Source organism: Pezoporus flaviventris, unplaced genomic scaffold, assembly GCF_033815535.1.
Source record: "Pezoporus flaviventris isolate CSIRO_AGI_PZ_B2104156 unplaced genomic scaffold, CSIRO_AGI_Pfla_v1 ptg000031l, whole genome shotgun sequence".
Taxonomy (NCBI): Eukaryota; Metazoa; Chordata; class Aves; order Psittaciformes; family Psittacidae; genus Pezoporus; species Pezoporus flaviventris.
The window spans coordinates 47,136,399-47,153,627 of record NW_026892579.1 but is presented as its reverse complement, the minus strand read 5'-3'; positions in this window follow the sequence as shown (position 1 = coordinate 47,153,627).

Sequence of the window (17,229 nt, the reverse complement as noted above, 5' to 3'; positions counted from 1 at the left end):
AACTAGGTTTCCAGCAGAAGTAACTCCACATGGCTCCTGTTTGAGAGCCCTTCATGAGGAAAAAAATAAAGTACTAATGGCTTGTCCACACAAACGTTTTTTTCTCTGAGCTGCCTGAATGCAACGGTACTCTAAGAGTTACTTAATAAAATTACTGATTCCATGGACTTTAAAATCTATTGTGCATACATTATTTTACCCATCTGTGAAGACATACTGGGATTCATTATATGCATAGAGATTCTCATTATGTGCCAGAGTAGGACCATACTAAATAATGATGCCTTATTTCAGCTGACATTTATACCACTTATAGAATCAGAGAATCATAGAATCGTTAGGGTTGGAAAGGACCTTAAGATCATCCAGTTCCAACCCCCTGCCATGGGCAGGGACACCTCACACTAAACCATTCCACCCAAGGCCTCGTCCAACCTGGCCTTGAACACTGCCAGGGATGGAGCATTCACAACCTCCCTGGGCAACCCATTCCAGTGCCTCACCACCCTAACAGGAAAGAATTTCCTCCTTATATCCAACCTAAACTTCCCCTGTTTAAGTTTTAACCCATTACCCCTTGTCCTATCACTTATACAAGGAAATCTTATAAGGATTTTATGTTTGTTATTGTTATACTTTATTTATTCCACTGAATCCAACTTTTCCCATTGATAGATAATACCAGCTTCTTTTTATATCCTCTATGACAATCAGACTGCACTGCTGTGCTACATCTTGCCAGGGAGTTTCATGGGGATTATAGAGGTATCTGTGACACAAAGTCTGGGTACAATCACCAAAAGTTTTGCAATGTTATAATATATATTCTTCCTCCTCTCAATCCATGTTTCATAGGTACAGAGCAATTCTCATTTGCGTTCCAAACATACTGACAGAAACAGGCACCCAGGCAGTTTAACTTCAGCCTGAAACATTATGTAAAGTCATAGGCAGTGCATGAGAAGACCCTATAATGAATTTCACCAGGCTCAGTTCCACATCCATTCTAATTCCTGCACAAGGTAATCGTCATGTGCAAATTTGTTCTGTCTATTACTGGGGAAGAAAAGGGGGGGAGAAAAAAAGGAAAAAAAAAAGATGATGCAAGAAAAGGCCTAAAAATGAAATGAAATACAACATCATGTTGAACAGAAATATGCATAATATAACTGATATATATTGGATCTAAGGAAGGAATTGAAGTTTCTCACATACTTTTTAATGCACTAAACATAACCAAGCATTTAATTGCAGTAGCAACACAGAAATTATTTATCAAAAAGATTTTGGGGGCTTTGAAATGCAATTTCCCAAATAGTAATCATTATGCTAAAAGAGCAATTCTTGACCCATGTATTAGTATCTCATGAATCAAATTTTTCCATTCTGGATTTTAGGGTTGCTTTTTTTCAGTGGGAGATAGTGCAAAAAACGAATTTTTCAATTTTTTGCTTTCAAAAATGTTGCTTGAAGAGTTGTTGATATTGACCATTTCTAGCATTGTTCAGTGGGACTTTTCTGCATCTGCAGACAAAGGTGTGGCATTGCTCCTATTTCTGTCACACCAACTTTTCATGAGTAACAATCACAACTCAACACTCCTCAGCTATCTAAAATAGTCATGCTCAGGGGCAGCAAGTGGGTGGCTATTAAAACAACCAATGTGTACCATTTCTTATGTTACTGTGTGGGGATGAGCCAACAGACTCGGGCTGAGGAGGTATATCTATTTTTCTACAATTATTCATCAGTATTTACCTTTCACCTACACTCCCAGTAAAAGCACTCAAACACTGAGTCTACATATTGTTTTTTGCTTTACTTGATCTGACATGTACCAGATGTATTTGAAGCTCAGGGGATACCTGGTTTTACAGGGAAGGGACTTTTGGCAAGGCCAGAGGGTGAACTTCAGTCAGCGTGAATAAAAGAGTCTGTAATCACTTTAATATCACATTATTGCCATTATTATCATGGAATGCAGTAAATGTTTCCAGAAGCTTCAATTTCTATCTTTTCAATGGCAATGGGACTAAAGAATGGTGAAGAAGTGTTCCTATGCAGGACATGCATGACAATTTATAGAAGCTGCATATCCTTTAGCAGAACTCACTAGACGAAATGTTCTTGACTTCTGACTATTCCAGAATATGCCTCTAATAGATAGATCCCAGCTTGTACACCTTTTTGAACAGGAAGCTGGCTGAAAATTAATCAGTTTATGTGTGATGAAAAAATAATCAGTATCAATAACAACTTGATTCCACCCACAAGCTTTCTGCTAGTGTAGTCAGCCTGAGGAGAAGCCAGTCTTCAGGAACTGGTAAGGCATACGTCATTATCTTCCTGCAGACAAGACACATATTCCCCGTATCTGAGTGTACTGAAGGAAAAGGGCAAGGAAGGAGGGAGAAATCCAAGTGTTCTTCACAGTCAGAATATGGCAATTTCTCTCAGGAGTCCTGAAACCTCAGGGTGTACACTGAGGTCTTGGGTAACCTGGAGTCATTTCCGTCCCTCCCTCTCTACCACAGCAATCCCAAATGGCTTGTTTCTTTCCAGAATCAGGAAATTGGCTGTCCACTTATCTGCGTATAAACTGCACATCCAACCATAAGGGCATCCACCATGAGATACCTGTGACTTGGGAACTGCACTTACATGCCAAAAGCTGCATCTAGTGTGACATCCATGTACTGCGTATCCATGCTTCTCTGCCCAAGCTTCCTATGACATTGTTTAATAATGCTGGGCATACAGGAAGAACTCCCTTTGTAGATCTATACCACTCTTTGTATGTACTTCTTCTCACCCAGGTGCTTGTCTACAGCTTATCTACAGCTAAAATTGAGCAAGCTCATGTCAAAATCCCAACTGATATAGAATTATTTACTGCTTCTGTCTTAGTGTGATGGTGTGCTCCTTCTTCACACCCACCCCAATCAGACCGTTATTTTCCATAAACCTCCTCAAATTATAACCACCAGTGTCAGTTGTAATGGGTCCATCTGGTCACGATGCCTTCATGAGGCTCAAGGTGGATTCAGGGGAGACAGATAGCAAAACAGTAGCGCATATGAACATTGCTCACATGAGCAATGTGCCCATCCAACCACAGAGATGGCTGATGTCTGACTCAAGCCAAATTTAGAATCATAAAATCATAGAATAGCTAGGGTTGGAAAGGACCTTAAGATCATCCAGTTTCAGCACCTATGCCATAGGCAGGGACACCTCACACTAAACCATGTCACCCAAGGCTCTGTCCAACCTGGCCTTGAACACTGACACGGATGGAGCATTCACAACCTCCCTGGGCAACCCATTCCAGTGCCTCACCACCCTAACAGGAAAGAACTTCTTTCTCATATCCAATCTAAACTTCCCCTGTTGAAGTTTTAACCCATTACCCCTTGTCCTATCACTACAGTCCTAACGAAGAGTTCCTCCCCAGCAAACTTGCAAGATCCCTTCAGATACTGGAAGGCTGCTATGAGGTCTCCGTGCAGACTTCTTTTCTCCAGGCTGAACAGCCCCAACTTTCTCAGCCTGTCTTCATACGGGAGGTGCTCCAGTCCCCTGATCATCCTCGTGGCCCTCCTCTGGACTTGTTCCAACAGTTCCATATCCTTTTTATGTTGAGGACACCAGAACTGCACACAATACTCCAAGTGAAGTCTCACGAGAGCAGAGTAGAGGGGCAGAATCACCTCCTTCAACCTGCTGGTCACATTCCCTTTGATGCAGACCAGGATATGGTTGGCTTTCTGGGCTGTGAACGAACACTGAAGCCAGCTCATGTTCATTTTCTCATCAACCAACACCCCCACCTGCTTCTCTGCAGGGCTGCTCTGAATCTCTTCTCTGCCCAACCTGTAGCTGTGCCTGGGATTGCTCTGACCCATGTGTAGGACCTTGCACTTGGCATGGTTAAACTTCATAAGGTTGGCATCTGCCTACCTCACAAGCATGTCAATGTCCCTCTGGATGGCATTCTTTCCCTCTAGCATATTAACCAAACCACACAGCTTGGTGTCATCCCACTGTCCATGACAGCGACAAAGATGTTAAACAAGACCGGTCCCAACACTGATCCCTGAGGGACACCACTCGTTACTGGTCTCCAGCTGGACATTGAGCCATTGACCACAGCTCATTGCGTGTGGCCATCCAGCCAGATCTTCACCATTGAGTGGTCCACCTATCAAATTGATGCTTCTCCAATTTAGAGACAAGGATGTCATGTGGGACAGTGTTGAACGCTTTGCACAAGTCCAGGTAGATGACATCAACTGCTCTACTCTGAAAAGAATACGAGAATGATTCGTGTTAAGAACTTAGGAATCATTGCTACCAATGCACCTGTGACCAGTGTACCATGTGTGGAATGTATAAAAACGACCTTGATTATAATAAATATTGCTGTCAATGTAATGATGGGAAAGAAGAAGAAACAAGGGAATAAGCTAGTCCCCTCTTTAATCATTTAGGCTGTTAAAACAATAAGGAATGTTTTTAGCTTTGTTTAGCTGCTTGAATGCTTTAAGGGGTTTAGGTAATCAAAGAGACACATCCTGTTAAATATACGGGTCTAAGAGTGTGGTTAAGCTTGTGATAGACATCTTTCTGTTAATGTGTTACTAAGAAGTTTCAGTATGTTTCTTTACCTGGAGAGAAGACCCCAGCAACGAGACAGAAGCAAATGAAAAGGCTGCTGCTAGAGGATGTAGGAAGACAGCTAGGAGGACTAAGGCATCCTTAGAATTAAACCTGGCGAGAAGGGTCAAGGACAGCAAAAAGAGCTTTTTCGAATACATGGCAGACAAAACTAATGCCAGAGGCAATGTAGGCCTACTGATGAACGGGATGGGTGCCCTGGTGACAGAAGATACAGAGATGGCAGAGTTACTGAATGCCTTCTTTGTCTCTGTCTACTCTGCTGCGGGCAGTCCTGAAGAGCCCTGTACCCCTGAGACCTTAGATGAAGTCAGGTCGACAGAGCAGTTTGCCTTAGTTGATGAGGAATGGGTTAGAGATCAGTTGAGCAATCTGGACATCCATAAATCCATGGGTCCAGATGGGATGCACCCGCGGGTGCTGAGGGAACTGGCAGAAGTCATTGCCAGACCACTCTCCATCATCTTTACCAAGTCTTGGGAAACGGGAGAGGTGCCTGAGGACTGGAGGAAAGCAAATGTCACTCCAGTCTTCAAAAAGGGCAAGAAGGAGGACCCGGGTAACTATGGACCGGTCAGCCTCACCTCCATCCCTGGGAAAGTGATGGAACACCTTATCCTTGGTACCATCTTAAGGCATATCAAGGATAAGAAGGTTCTGAGGGGCAGTCAACATGGCTTCACCAGGGGGAAATCATGTTTGACCAATCTCTTAGCCTTTTATGAGGAAATAACACGGTGGATGGATGATGGCAGAGCGGTGAATGTGGTCTACCTTGACTTCAGCAAAGCATTTGACACAGTCTCCCACAGCATCCTCACAGCTAAATTGAGGAAGTGTGGTCTGGATGATCAGGTAGTGAGGTGGACTGCAAACTGGCTGGAGGAGAGAAGCCAGAGAGTTGTAGTCTATGGGGCTGAGTCTAGTTGGAGGCCTGTAACTAGTGGAGTGCCTCAAGGGTCAGTACTGGGACCAGTATTATTTAATATATTCATCAACGATTTAGATGAGGGAATTGAGTGTACTATCAGCAAGTTTGCTGATGACACTAAGCTGGGAGGAGTGGCTGACACGCCAGAAGGCTGTGCTGCCATCCAACGAGACCTGGACAGGCTGGAGAATTGGGCAGGGAATAACTTGATGAAATATAACAAGGGAAAGTCTAGAGTCCTGCATCTGGGCAGGAACAACCCCAGGTTCCAATATAGGTTGGGAAACAACCTGTTAGAGAGCAGTGTAGGGGAGAGGGACCTGGGGGTCCTAGTGGACGACAGGATGACCATGAGCCAACGCTGTGCCCTTGTGGCTAAGAAGGCCAATGGCATCCTGGGGTGTATTAGAAGGGCGGTGGTTAGTAGGTCGAGAGAGGTCCTCCTTCCCCTCTACTCTGCCCTGGTGAGACCGCATTCCCTTATGAGGAAAGACTGAGGGAGCTGGGTCTCTATAGTTTGGAGAAGAGGAGACTGAGGGGTGACCTTATTAGTGTCTATAAATATATAAAGGAGGAGTGTCACGAGGATGGAGCCAGGCTCTACTCAGTGGCAAACAATGATAGGACAAGGGGTAATGGGTACAAACTGGAACACAAGAGGTTCCACTTAAACTTGAGAAGAAACTTCTTCTCAGTGAGGGTGACGGAACACTGGAACAGGCTGCCCAGGGAGGTTGTGGAGTCTCCTTCCCTGGAGACATTCAAAACCCGCCTGGACACATTCCTGTGTAACATTATGTAGGTGTTCCTGCTCCGGCAGGGGGATTGGACTAGATGATCTTTCGAGGTCCCTTCCAATCTCTAGCATACTGTGATACTGTGATACTGTGACACAGTGAGTGTCGGGCAAAGAAGACAACAGGATTGGCTGGAACTCAAAACCAGGAACTGAAAACCTGGGCCAAGAAGTATAAGAGACTGTACCTCAAAAACCCTGGTATGTGTGTTGTTGGTGGAGCGGAGATTTCCTGCGCACCCAGTGCTGCTTGCTAATTGCCTCTTGATATTAATCAATTATAATAAAATAATTAAATCATATCATGGCCAAGGCTAAATTTTTATAACAACGTGTCATGGTTTAAACCCAGTCAGGCAATTCGTTCGCTCACTCCCCCCCTTCTTTCCCTCCCCCTACTCCCGGAGGGACGGAGAGGAGAATCGCAAAGAATGCAACTCCCACGGGTTGAGATAAGAACAGTTTAGTAACTAAGGTATAACACAAATCACTACTACTACCACCAAGAATAATAATGATAAAGGAAACAACAAGGGAAGAGAATACAACACCTCGCCACCAACTGACTGATAACTCGCCCCCCAAGCCCTACCAAGCACCGACCCATACCTCCTCCAACCCTGCAGTCTCCCAGCCCTTCCGGGTAATTCCCAGTTACATCCTGGTCATGACGTGCTGTGGTATGGAATACCTCTTTAGTCAGTTTGGGTCAGGTGTCCTGTCTCTGCTTCCTCCTGGCTTCCCCTCCTCCCTGGCAGAGCATGAGGCTCACAAAGTCCTTGGCCAAACCAAAACATCGCTATCAGCTCTGTTCCCAGGCCGAAAGTCAAAACACTGCACGGCACCAGCTACCAAGAAGGAGAAACATGACTGCTACTGCTGAACCCAGGATACAACGTCTGTCCGTCAGGTCTGTAGCCCCACCATAGAAGGCCACCAAATTGGTCAGGAAGGATTCCCCTTAGTGAAGCCATGCTGGCTGTCACCAAGCACCTTGATTTTCATGTGCCTTAGCATGCCTTCCAGGAGAATCTGCTCCAAGATTTTGCCAGGCACAGAGGTGAGACTGACTGGTCTGTAATTCCCCAGGTCATCCATTTTCCCCTCTTGAAAATGGGGGTTATATTTCCCTTTTTCCAGTCGTCAGGAGCTTCACCTGGCTGCCATGGCTTTTCAAATATGGTGGACAGTGGCTTAGCAGCTTCATTTGCCAGCTCCTTCAGGACCCTTGGATGGATTTCATCAGGTCCCACAGACTTCTGTACATTCAGGTTCTTAAGATGGTGTGGAACCAGATCCTCTCCTACAGTGGGACTAAGCTCTTCATTCTCACAGTCCCTGCATCTGCCTTCCGAGATTTAGGTGGCATGGTCAGAACATTTGCCAGTGAAGACCGAGGCAAAGAAGTCAATAAGAACCTCAGCCTTCTTCAAATCCAGGGTGGCCAGTTAGCCTGACAGCTTCCGGAGGGGGCCTGAGTTGTCCCTAGTCTGTCTTTTATTCGCTACGTACCTATAGAATCCCTTCCTGTTATCTTTAATACCTCTAGCCAAGTTTAATTCTAGCTGGGCCTTAGCTTTCCTAACCTGGTCCCTAGCTTCCTGGACGACATCCCTGTACTCTTCCCAGGCCACCTGTCCTTGCTTCCACTTATTATAAGCCTCTTTTTTCCTTCAGAGTTTCCTCAGCAGTTCCTTATCCATCCAAGGAGGTCTCCTGGCCCTCCTGCTGCACTTCCTTCTGGTTGGGATGCAACACTCCTGAGCTTGTAGCAGGTGATCCTTGAATATCAACCAAGAGTCTTGGGCTCCCCTGCCCTCTAGGGCTGTATCCCATAGAATCTTACTAAGCAGGTTTCTCAAGAGGCCAAAGTCTGCTCTCTTGAAGTCCAGGGCTGTGAGCTTTCTGCATGCTCTTCTCACTGTCCTGAGGATCTCAAATTCGACCATCTCATGATCACTGCAACGAAGGCTGCTCTGGAGGATCACATTTCCAACGAGCCTTTCCCTGTTGGTGAGCACGAGGTCAAGCATGGCACCTCTCCTTGTCGGCCCCTCTATTACTTGCAGAAGGAAGTTGTCTTACACACAATCAAGGAACTTCCTGGATTGCTTGTACTGGGCCGTACCGTTCCTCCAACAGATACCAGGGTGGTTGAAGTCCCCCATGAGAACAACGGCCTGAGAGCATGAAGCTTTTTCTATCTGTCTGTAGAGTTCTTCATCCACAGATTCCTCTTGAGCAGGCAGTCTGTAACAGATCCCCACATTAATGTCTCCCATAGCTCTTTTCCCTTTAAACCTGACCCACAAACTCTCTGTGGACTGCTCACCTGTCCCCAGACAGAGTTCCACACTCTCCAGTCTCTCCTTAACATAAATAGCAACTCTCCCTCCCTGTCTGCCAGACCTGTCTTTTCTAAAGAGCCTGTAACCTTCCATTCCAACACTCCATAGGAGCCATCCCACCATGTTTCTGTGGTGCCTATTATATCATGCCCTCCTAGATGTGCACACATCTCTAATTCCTCTTGTTTGTTCCCCATAATTTGGAAGAAACCAACATCTAGTCAGCATCAAATAAGACTATGAATCAATTTACTCAATAGTGGACAGTCAACTGTCCAGGCTCAAAAGCCTGTTGAGTTCTCCTGAATAGCATTGAGCTGCACATGAGGGTATCCAGTTAAGTAGGGATGCCTCTTGAAGTTACTCCTTGAGCTGGAGAGAATCCTTATCACCACAGATAAGGGTAAGTGTGGACACTGAAACTTTGAAATCTTAGGTAAATTATATAAGGATTGCTTGAGCACATATAATCATCTAGTCATAAATTTTGACCAAGTTTGGGATGAATTCACAGCCACACTTAAACTCCCCTCTGAGAAGGAGTTCAGAAGGAAAGGAGGTTGTTTCTGGATCTCATGACTTAATGGGAGGGCCTCCCTGATAATTTTGTCTGACCCTGTCCTCTGTGCAGAAAATAAAGTGTACCCATTGTCACATTTTTTTCTCAAACTTTGTTAAATCACTGGTACATATAAACAAACATATTGGTGATTCTTTCTTATGAGTGAAGTGCATCACTCCATCTGTGATATTTATTTATCAGTTATCCTTCCAAATGTTGTTAAATGCAACATTTTCCTCAAAACCTTTGGTCCTGTGCCTGACTTAAGGGGTTCTCCAGTTGAACTGAATCTGATCTTGCATATTAGCTCTTAGATTTCTCCTTGGGTATGTACCTTAATGCCTTGTTTCTAGATCATTATGTCTCGGAACCAGCAGCTACATGTGCTCTACCAATGTATCGTGTTTCCTTATATGCTACAGAACTGGAAGTAAGAAAGCAGGTGATATTATCTGACAATTTGAAAGGTAAACAAATCCTTGCATTTGGATTGGATAAGCATTTCCAATTTCTCCTCTGCCCCATCCAGAGCCACTTTTCAGAGAAGGACCATGTATGCTTCTGAAACCCAGAACCATTATAAAAAGACAATTTTCTTCAGCAACTGATCTACAGATGAAAAAAGAATTTGTCAGAGGTAAAAGAGATTTGGAGACATTCTCCATACATGCAGCTCCAAGGATTCAGTCCTCTGAGTATCTCAACATCTTTTCCATATGCATCTTACCATCACTGCACTTGCTACATTTCATACCATCACTTTGCTTATCTTCCCTGCTTCTTGTCCTCTATCATCTTTAACAGAAGAAATTGTGCAAGACAATACATAGATTTAGTCAAGTTTGCTGCTGTGTTTCTGAAATTTTGAATGCTGCTAAAGCCAGCCATGAAAGTGGCTCAGGAATCACTGTCCAAATCATGCAGCTCCTTAATGGGAGAGTGGCTCCAGCATTTCAAATGTCTTCTGAGTACATCTGCCTCTCTGCACTGATTGTAGAGTGGATTGTATCAAATAATACAATCAAATAAGTGTGTTGTGTAAAGCTTCATGATATAAATATTGCATTAGCAACTTACAAAGCACTTTTGAGCAGAGCTGAGAAGTATTGACTGGCTATAAGCAATTTTTTAATTTTCTGGCGGAAGTGCACTCCACTGAGGATAGGTGCTTTTTCCCAACTTTAAGTGGAAAGTGCAGGTCCTAAAAATTCATTCATTGTTTGTGTTCTTTGAAATAGATTTTCAAAGTAGTGCCATTGATTTTTTCATTATGGTGTAGGATTATGAGATCCTAGTCATGGAAAGCTAAAGCTCATTTTAACATGAATTGGATTTATAATCAATAAAATAATTATTTCATTCAATCATAGGTACTGGGTCAATTAATTGCATTAAAAAATATTTCTGGCTTCAATGAATGTTTTACCTATATTGCATAGCAAAATAATGATACAATTAGGAAGAAATTAATCACTCTGGCAGGGTAGTTTTCCAATTGTATTGAACCAATAAAAAGTAGAATGAATGTGTATTTCAGTCAGGATCACTTACATGCATTTTTTGACACCTAGCTACACTAACATAGACTAATCACCATTATGTTCATGTAGCAGGGAAAAATTCGCATTGCCTAAATAAGATCAGAATCGAAGCAGTTTATTGAATTACTAATAGAAAGTAATTAATTGGCAATCAGTGAACTCTACATTCAGGATCAATATCAGCAATGCAACACACAAACCATAATACTACACACATAAAAAATGCTACTATATCAGAAATTCATAGAATTATAGAATAATAGAATAGTTTGGGTTGGAAGGAATCTTAAAGATCATCTCATTCCACCCCCCCTGCCACGGGCAGGGACACCTTCGACTAGATAAAGCTACTCAAAGCCCCATCCAACCTGGCCAAGGATGGGGCAGCTACAGCTTCTCTGGACAACCTGTTCCAGTGCCTCATCAGCCTCAGTAAGGAGCTTCTTCCTAATAGCTAATCTAAATCTACTCTCTGACAGTTTAAAACTATTACCCCTTACACTATCCCTACATGCCCTTTACAAAAATTCTCTCTCCAGCTTTCTTGTAGACCCCCTTTAAGCACTGTAAGTTGCTCTGTGGTCACCCCAGAGTATTTTTTTTTCCAGGCTGAACAGGCCCAGCCCTCTCAAACTGTCTCTATAGAAGAGTGTTGCATCCCTCTGATCATATTCATGGCCTCCTACAGATTAGCTCCAACAGGTCCACGCCCTGCTTATGTTGGGGGCTCTACTATGTGGGGGGCTGTATGTGGACTAATCTCTAAGCATCTTTTTAGAACTAATTACAAAATTTATAATCACATATGCACACATTCATTAGATGGTTATTTAAGCAGACAGCCCACAAACACCTCACAGGCCATGTGAGTTACCAGCATCACTTTCTTTGTGGTGCATCCCCCTCTGTGGGAGATGCAAATGATCGAACTGTACATGTGCCTGTGCTTCTCTCTGCAAACCCCCATGCCCATGCAGAACAGAAATCAACTGAAATGCCACAGGCACATAGTCAAGGGTCCCTGCTTGCTGCCCCTGGTTTTCCTTTTCTGGCTTGGTATCATTTTTCTCAGCATCCAAGAGAACGATGCTCAACACAGCGCAGGTGGCATGGTGGTGTAACTGAGGGACTGCTGGCAGCAACAAATAAGATGTAAACTGCTGCTCTGTTTTGGTGTCTCTTCTTTTCATCCTAATGTCTGTAGCATAGTGTGAGATAGATTCTATTTCCATTTACATATGACTAGTTTGGTAGATACATTTGTGTTTAAATTCATGCATTTCTGTGATGTTGATGGAATGACTGTTCATTCTATCCTTTATTTAATTTTACAAGACCAAAATTTCATACCCTGTGTTCAAAAAATCTATCCTTTGTTCTGATATTCCTCTTAGCTGATTTTTCCATTTCTTAACAAAAGGTCTTTCTGTCTACAAGTGTTTCTTACTAAACTAAGCAACTGCTGCTTCAGCTTTGTTCAGGGTTGGCAAACTGTTTTCTAGTTTCACAGCTGATCTGCATGGTGTGGTTTTATCTTTGAAGACTGGCTTTAGGCTCAGATAACAAGCCCCCATAATACAGCCTGGTAATGGCACTGAATAGTAGAAATAGGGAAATTGTCTAACAAGAAGTGAAGTACCTGGAAAAATTTGCTTTACCTACCATTTTGAAACACACATTCATCTCACCCTGAAGTTTAAAAAAAAAAAAAAAAATTGAAAAGTTTGCATGGATGTTAGGATTTCCCTTTCATCAAACTACACTGAGATAACAAGACAGAGGAAACTCGTAAAACTAGGAATGTGAGAATTTGGAAACTTGTAAAACTAGGAATGTGAGAATTCAGGAAAAAATTCCTGTAGTCATATGTTATTGACTTTGCTGTTTAAGAACATATGGGCTTTGTATGAAGATTTTCCACAATTGCAGGCACTTCTAATGGCTGTATTTTGAGAGGATTTCTTACTGTCTAAGAAGAAATAAGTGTATCCTGAAACATTTTCTGAGTGGCAGCAAGTGAGAGATTTCTCTGCTCTACTTAGCTGGTATATTTAATTAAACTTCAAGGAACGTCATAGGTCTGGGATGTTTGCTTCTCCTGTAGAACTCAATCAACAGGATTAAACTTTATAAAGGAATTGGAAAGGCAGACAGGTGGACACTTACAGACACACAAACTGTGTTGATTTTTAAGAAGTTAGATTAAAACAAAATAAACAAAGGAGAAAATGCTTTGAGAATTTTGCAAATAGACATATTGTTTTCACAACTGAAGATACAGAACAAAAACAAATCCACATATAAAATTTGAATTTAAAAATGGGGGGGGGGGGGGGGGTTTATCCAGCTTAGTATTTTTGTCAGAAACAGATACATTAGCTCTACCTTTTAATGGTGTAATAATGTAATGATGGAGGATTTTTTAGTATGAGGTGTCCCTGCCCATGGAAGGGGGGCTGGAACTAGATGATCTTAAGGTCCTTTCTAACCCTAACTATTCTATGATTCTATGACTTAAAAGATTCTAACTTTTATTTAAAATTGTCCTGCAGGGCTTTCTACAACTGCAAACATTTTCATTATAGGCAATCTCCCATCATATAGAAAATATCCTCTGTAATCTGAAAGAAATAGAATTAAGATAGTTCTGTGATATGTAAATAGAGGTTTAGATTAATTAACCCAAAACTGCATAAAAATGAAGGAAGAATATGAATATGGATTTAAAATCATGCTATAGGAAATAATATAGTATTATAACATTACTTCAAGCAAAAATAATCATTAAAACTCTACGAGATTTATATATGCTAAGAGGTTTTTGTTTTTTCTGGGGAATCTTATAATAGCAGGAGAAGACATACAGAAAACACGGAGCTGTTTTTAATAAAACACCTACTTTCTCAAAGTCTTTTTTTATTTTCTCCCTTTTCTCCTCCAAGTTGGCAGCAATATTATTCTTAAGTACCATGATTCTTCAAGGTTGTAACAACTTCTCCACTGAGTCAGTGGATACTAAGCAGTAGGTTATAGGGCCTGCCTGTGGTTCAAAAAAGAAGCTCCAATCACCAACCTATCTGAAATAATCAAGCAAAGAGTTCAGTGCCACACCCTCACATTATACAGTGGTACTACTTAGTGATTACTGGAAAAGTACTCTTTTCTCTTCCGTAGAGACATAAAAGTTGATTGCTTAGCATAGACAACATTATATTTATTTTTTTACAGACAAGCTGTATTGAGTGCTCTTTAGGAGGCAGAAGCTTTTCAGTGATTTACTTCAAATAATTCGGTTTGTTTTTCCACTTCTAAGGCTATTGTTGTTATCAGCTATAAGCGTATAGTTGTGCATTCTTTCCATTTGTTTCTAGATATTTCAGTGTATACTGAAGCATATCTGGCTTGTACATTTTCTTCCTCAGAAGCTAATTGACCTTCCTTTTGCTGAGACATCAGAAATAATCTTAAACTCTTCGCTTTGTGCAAGTGCCACTGAACCCAAACTGAAATATGGGTAGTGTCAACCTATCAATCAGATGCGAGTCCTGACAACATTAATTCTAGCTAAACTCAAAGAATCGGTTAGGAAGAGAGCTACAGCCCTCCAATTATGAAAAAAAAATTAATTGACATTGGATTCTTTGTATTAATTTTTCAATTAACAATATTATAATTTACATAGAGAGAAAATTCAAAGTAGGACAACCTTATATGTCATGCCCTATGCAACTTAAAGTCTGACAAAGATCATCGGATACCCAAGTTCCTAAATAAAGTACTGAGCAGACAATCTGTTTAATACCATGAAGAATAAGCTTACTGAAAAAGATACCAAATCGCACTATCAGCCAGTTAATTCTGAATACTGGTGGCAACCTGATAACAAGACTTTTTCTTATTTTTCTGTAATTTCTCAGTATTAAGAAGAAAGAAAAGCAGCTCAGTGATTTCAAAGCTGAAGGCAAAGGTAAAAACTGTTTTTTATTGTGTAAGAAACACCTATGCAAGCCATGGTTACATATGTACAGTACAAAGGAATAAGGGACAGATTATGTGTCCAGGCTGCATAGGTCACTGATCGCATTCAAAAATCATGAGGCCCTAGGTGTCTGATTTGCTAAATAAGCCATACTCCACTGCTTTACAATTTCTGCTCTGATCATTCTTCAAGCTCTTCTTCATGTTTCTTTCACTGAGTTCATCTTTCTTGCCAATAAGTCATATGCAGTAAGACACAGAAAACATGTTAGCTGTGCTTTGCTTGAACACTTGCCCATCATCACTAAATACCTCTCGACCGATAGGTTATAAGATTGCATTTATGCTGTGTGAGCTTGCATCAGATTTGTGCATGTCAACCAGACCAGTATCATCTTCACCCAACAAACACTGGTCACACTGGCAATTCTTTTTAGTAGTCACTAAATTCATCATATTGTCTTACATTATTAATTGCCTTATGACATAACTTACTTCAGTTGTTTACATCTTTGCATGCTGTCCATGTTTTATTTATTATCATCTGCACAGATGGCTTCAACTGATTTTGTGTGTTCCTTTTATTAGCACATTCTTATGGCAAAGTCACTAAAGCATGTACCAGCTAAGTTTGATCCCAAAACTGTTTTTAAATAAAAACTCCATGTCATATTTTTCTATCTCTGAGCAACTATCTATCATTTCCCCTTTAATCAGTTCACCTTTCAATTTCTACTACTCTGATGCAGTTTAACAAGTAGTCTATTATGCAGCAGCAATTTCCTATACTTCACAAAAAACATAATATTTTTCATTATCTTTGTCTAGAAAATAAATTATTTTAACACGCAAAAGCTATCATGTCATTCTGCATTATATTTTTTTCCTTTTCTATATATCTCAATGCTTCTAATTATTCTTTCCCGTGAAACCTGCTGGTTTTGTATATGGCTGAGGGTAGGTTAGCAAGTTAGTGTCTACCTCAATTACTCCCAACTGCCCTTTGCAAATATTTATCATATATGCAGTTGTCAAACCAAGCTTTTCTATCATCAGCATGCTGCATATTGATACAAATTCACAGTTAATCCAGTGTACCACTTATTTCAGTATTCTGCACTGGAATTCATCTGTTTTACAATTTGCACTTGAAAATTAGTTTACCTTGGGTATAGTAATTCAGATAATAATTTTCTTCTTAATGTATTTGTCTCAATTATACAACCTCTGTGTGTCTTCCTTTGTTCCATATACTCATTTCCAGTGAAAGATGAGGCATTTTTTTAAGGTTTGGAACATACATATTATTTATTTTTCTTGCTTCTTTTCTACATATAGCTAAGAATCTTTATTAATCATGCTCATATTCTTTGCAAGGTTGGACTCATCTTGATTTTTGACAGCCTGCCATTTATCCTTCCTTTATTTGAATCACTTTTTGATTTGTAGAATGTTCTTGGTGTTAATCCTTTCCCTACTCACTGTAGATGTTCACTTTACACGTGACACCTTTGTTGAAGGTTGTACTTATCCAGTTCAGTGTGTATTCTTTTTCTGCTCTTCTCCCCATTCATGGCATGTAATTTGCAGATAATTTTATTGACTTTTTTTTTTTTAAAGATACTTGAAGCTTCTAGTAAATTCAGGTCTTTGACCTTGTTTTACTAAATGGTATTCTTGATTTTTTTTTAAGCTTGTTGTTTCAAAACCGGGGAGAAGACAGCAAATACATACACTGATTAAGAAAACAGAAATTTAAAATCTAGAAAGAGATGGTTTCAAAAGGGTGAATGTCCATGATGATGCAAATCCAGTAATGCTAAAGACAAATTTAGGGCTCACTTAAATGTTGCTTTCCACTTCATGCATGTAAGGCTTTTCATCTGTCTTAGAACATTTTACAAAATGAATTAATAGAGAACCATAACCCTCTGCAAGGCAGACAATTATTACTCTCATTTACATCTGGGTAAACAAACATTGCAGTTAAGTGACTTGTCTAAAGTTCATTGGTGGTGGAAGTACAACTTCATGATCCCGAGTGACAGCCCTGTATGTTATATTACATTATATTAGCCCATTTAACGTTGCCTATGCAAACTGCAGATATGAACGCAGATTTGCAAGTAATTTTGCTGCTACCCACCTCTGCCTATCTTGGATTTAAGTTTACCTGTCCAAATGGACTCCGATCAACAATTATTATAACAATAGCATGAATTTTCAACAGAGACCTTTGCAAAGTCAACAGAGAGCTTCATGGTGATTGAAAATCAATAGGATAGAGAGAATAGAAATTATTTGTGCAGTGACTCCTGTTGAAACGAGTATTCAAGATGCATGAGAACTCATGACTCAAATAGTGTTGCGGGATCTTATGAATAGTAATGAAATCA